The 4,996-nt window shown below is 39.4% G+C and overlaps 1 protein-coding gene across 2 annotated transcripts in view; it reads left to right on the top strand.

The window, feature by feature from the left end:
- The window catches only part of PCGF5 (polycomb group ring finger 5), a 67,520-nt gene that overhangs the window by 829 nt on the left and 61,695 nt on the right, over positions 1-4,996 (top strand). The gene's annotated exons all lie outside the window — the stretch shown is intronic.

Raw genomic sequence — 4,996 nt, 5'->3', positions numbered from 1 at the left:
AGGGGTCACAATTTGAATCCTTTATACTTATTGTGGATATTCTGAATTTAGACCTGTGAATTTGCACAAAGCAAGAAAAAAAAGGTCTTTCCCTTGAAATCAGATTATGTTTAAAACCCAAGAAAGCGTATTTAAATTTAGAAAACCTTAATTGCTCTTTTTTCACTTCTGTAGCATTAAATTTGCATTTTTTTTTGACGAGTAATTATTTCCAGAATTTGGCTGTGTAAAAGCTTGTCAGGCTAAAGCCAGGTATACTTGCATTACAAGTTGACTGGCTGGAATCAGTCACCTAATCCTAGAGAAATGGCTTGATTATTTTTAGTCTTATGTAGATGGACTTACTGGTACAATTTCAAAAGCTTTCTCTTTGTAAGTGCAAGACAGAAGACTGGAAGGTCGCCATGTATGTTTTCTAGGCCCATATCCTAGGTGCTGTTATGTAAAAACACCCATTTAGTGCCCACTGCACTGAAATTCAAGTTATGATCTCACTGTTGCTAAGTACCGACTTCAGCTGGTATAAAATGCTGCAGCTAGAAGTTCGTTAGTTCTATGTTCAGGGCGACCAGAAGAAAGGACAGGGAGCAGAGAGAGGAGAAACTCATTACAAAAGTAGTTTAACTAGCTGACACAAAACCTTGAATAAGGACCAGTGCATCAGCAGAAATTAAATGGAGATATAATCTGGCAATATTCTTAAGGTAATATAATGATGATTTTCCTACAATAGACATTTGATTCAAATGTTAGACTAGAGTACAGCTTAACTGTGAATCAGAAAAGCACCACAAAGGAGATGGAAGCCAAAGAATGAATATGGGGGGCTAGGCATTCATAGCCTACTAACTCTTTCCTTGCTTGAAACTGCAGCAATAAGTATGCAGTGTTTAGGTGTTCATGAGGGAAACAGCAGGAAAAAACCCATGGGAGTAATTCTAAAATCGATATATTCCATATAAATGTAATAAAGCTCCCTGACATTAGATGAGTTCAAATAGAACTCATACGCTTCCATGGGCATATTCCAGATCTCTTGAAGATCTGAGATAATAAAATAGAAGAATAGGATAAATAGCAAAAGAGAAATCACTATGTAGAAACTGTTTGTAGGTTCTATTTACAGAGTGCCTTATTCCTCCCACACAAAGCACAGACTTCTAAAAGAGTTTTGAAGGGTCATGGTATAATCAGCTGCCAGTGTCAAGGGGAGACAAAAGAATGAAGGTAGTCTTGGATGAATGGGCAAGGGGAATATCAAGCAGTTGTCGAATTACATTGCTTCTGTGGTTGTTAATGCTGTGATCGCTACTCAAATACGGATCTTGGTTCTGGCAATTGCACTTCAAGGAGGATGCAGAAGAATTGAAAAGGGTATATAGAAGACATAAAAGAATGATACAGGGCTTGGGACACGTGCTTTATTATGAAAGACTGGAGGCACAGCTTAGTAAAAGTAAAGCTAAGGTGGCACTTCCAGCCAGTAATCAAACCATACCTTAATATTATCTTTGGTAAACTAAATGGAAACATTTGAGATAAAGTAACTGATATTCAAAACCAGATTGTTCAGTCTTGCAGATTAAAAGAAAATCAAATGACTGTAGCTTAGCAAATGAGGTAATAAAAACCAGACTAATTCAGACTACAATTAAGGATTTTTTTTTTTTTTTTTTTTACTAATTGGAACTACTAATAATTGTGGTAGATTCCTCGGTGCTGGTAATCTTGAAAATTAAGAAAGATGATTTAGTCAAAGTAATCTGTTGAACTTCAGATGGGAATTAATACAAGTAAGTCCTATCATTTGTGGGGTTTTTTAACGCAACTCAGACTAGATGATCACAGTCATCTTTTTACCGTAAAGGTTGTGCAATCAGTCTTTACTGTAACATTTGGATGTTTAATTATACGCAGCCCTGGCAGAGAAAGTTCTGCATGCGATTACCTGAAATTCTCCAGAATTCAGATTGCTAATTCAGTAAAAGCAGAATAGAGGGACATGTATATCAAGAAGGTGGTAGGATGCTATTAGACAGATATGCTGTTTTTTAAAATGTCTCATCTAGTGTGGTTTGTCAGCACTTTATAAAGGCATGACAAGGTCCCTTGTAAAATGCCTAGCTATTTAAATTTTAAATGACCTTTTATCTTCCTTTGTGGTGAGTAGTATTCAAAAAGTATATGGAAAGTAAAGCAATAGCTAGCCCTGTAGCTCTGCAAAAGATAGCCCTTGGATACAAGGGAGAGCTATGTACTGTATTTGCATAATGTTAGTCTCAAAGTAGGTTAGATATCTGCTTGGCCATTTGGTTTTCTGTAAAAATACTGTTCCCTATTTGTTCTTTATTAAACCCTTCTCCATTTATATTTTTATGTTCTTTAAAAATAAACATAGAAAAGATGTGTTGTTTTAACAACTGGTAAAAGCAAACCATCTAAGGTGCAGTATGGTCCAATATCAGTGTTCCAGAAGAGTTCTTTCTGAAAGAAGAAAGCCAGACTTGAGTGAAGGTCTCATATTTATTTTGCAAATAATAAGGTTAGAGAAAATAAATACGGTGTGGAAGCATATGCCCTAGCTTCCCTAAGGTAATACAGGGGTGTATGTTGTGTAAGTAGAACTAACAGATGCTTAGGAATCCTAACAAATCAGGATTCCTATCTTTCAGGCTTCTTGCCTTCATTTCGGCAGATTTTTTCATACCACTGCTAGAAAATAAATATTTTGTTATCATTGATAAACATCCTTGTTAATAACCACATTCTTTAAGTCATCTTTGTACTATATTCCAGTGGTGTGCAAGAAAGAGCTTTGCCTCATATGTACAGTAATCTTTAAGCCCCTGTAAGAGATATTCAGTTTGCTATAACAAGTAGATGACACTAGTTCTGCAGTACACTTCAGTGTTCATAGCATTTTTTGTGTGTGTGACAGTGATGCAGTGTTTAAGAGTCAAAAGCCCCTAAAGTCAATAGGGAAAATTGCTTGCAATGACTTCTAACTTATAGCCCATACATTTTGATTTCTATTTTACCCATAAAATTTCTGTATGAAAACCTACTGCTAAGAGGTTTTATATTTTTGATGTAATACAGCATTTCGTGCTCAGTGAGAGGACGTTAAGAATATTCGGTAATACAAATGGTGCCTTACTATGAATGTAGTAAAAGTAACAAGTATCAGAGAGATGGCACCTAAAAATACTATCACGTGTATCTAGTATATTCCCATTCTAGAAAAAAGGTCAATATCTTGATATAAATATCTATCTGTTATGAGATGATGCCAGTATTCTGTAGGGCTTCTTACACTGTGTTTATTGCCATATAAATGAAACATCTTCCAGCAGTGTATTAAACAATGTGCCTAACATCTGTCACATGCTTTTAATACACCTCTCCCCAAGGAGAGAAGCACGTGCAGTAGATGGCCATGTTTTGGTAGACTTTTGTGTTTATTTTGGGGTGTATGTTGAAACATTTATGTTGACAACATATAATCAATGTATAGCGTTACACAAAATTATTCTTATATAGCTGATTGACCTATAGGCAAACTACAGGCTGAGCTGGATACTGCCTGGGTAAGTAGTTCGTCTGGCACCCAGCCCACTCCCACATTCTTTCCATCACTCAGAGGTGTTGGTCATGCCATACAATGTACATCTGTATCTGGCCATGGAGAAATGGGACAGCATACATCTGGTTGTAACACAAATACAGGCTTAGTCATGTCACAAATGTGCATAAACCCTCAATACCTACTCACACATCACCAGACAACACAACAGAAAAGTTGGACGTCACTAATTTTGTCGATTATTTTATTTTTGTGGGTTAACCCCAGTAGGCAGCTAAGCACCATGAGCTGCTTGCTCACTCACCCCCCGACCCCTCGTGTGACAGGGGAAGAGTAAAAGCAAGAAAACTTGGGGGTTGAGATTAAAAAAAAAAAAAGTTTAATAAGTGAAGGATAAGTGGAAGATGAGAGAAAGGAAAGAAAACAAGTGAGGCAAAGGCAAACACTCTCCACCTCCCACAGGCAGACTGATGCCCAGTCAATTCCCAAGAAAAAGAGGGCTAACCTCCCTAAACCCTTCTCTCTTCCCTTTTTAATCGCCGAGCATGACGTTATATGGTGTGGAATATCTCTCTGGTTAGTTCAGGTCATCTGCCTGGTTGTGTCCTCTCCCAACCTATTGCGCACCCCCCAATCTTCATTTCAGTGTGTAGAGAGAAAGAGAAGGCCTTGATGCTGTGCAAACACTGTTCAGCAATAGCTAGAACATTAATGTGTTATTAGACTCACTTCTTTCTGGGGTGCCATGTTGCCATAGGACTTGCTTTTCAAGGCCCAGGATAGTGTTCTGGGCAGTGGCATGGGGCATGGGATATCTTTCCAGCCATCCGGTGGTTGCCTCCACCATTGTAAGCACGTGGCGCTTGCCTTGGCGGGTTTGTGGGAGTGTGATACAATCAATCTGCCAGGCCTCACCGTATTTATATTTCAGCCATCGTCCTCCATACCAGAGAGGCTTTACCGCTTGGCTTGCTTGGTCGCAGCGCATGGTTCACATTCATGGATAACCTGTGCAATAGTGTCCATGGTCAAGTCCACCCCTCGATCACGAGCCCATCTATATGTTGCATCTCTTCCTTGGTGACCTGAGGTGTCATGAGCCCACCGAGCTATAAATAATTCACCCTTATGTTGCCAGTCCAGGTCCACCTGAGCCACTTCAATCTTAGCAGCCTGATCCACCTGCTGGTTCTTTTGATGCTCTTCAGTGGCCCGACTCTTGGGTACGTGAGCATCTACGTGACGGACTTTTACAACCAGGTTCTCCACCCGGGCAGCAATATCTTCCCACAGTGCGGCAGCCCAGATGGGTTTGCCTCTGCGCTGCCAATTGCTCCACTTCCATTGCTGTAACCCCCACAGGGCATTTGCCACCATCCGTGAGTCAGTATAGAGATAGAGCACTGGCCACTT

Source organism: Pygoscelis adeliae, unplaced genomic scaffold, assembly GCF_000699105.1.
Source record: "Pygoscelis adeliae isolate BGI_AS28 unplaced genomic scaffold, ASM69910v1 Scaffold190, whole genome shotgun sequence".
NCBI classification, from domain to species: Eukaryota; Metazoa; Chordata; class Aves; order Sphenisciformes; family Spheniscidae; genus Pygoscelis; species Pygoscelis adeliae.
Note: the sequence above shows the minus strand (reverse complement) of the source record. Positions and strands in the feature narration are given on the sequence as shown.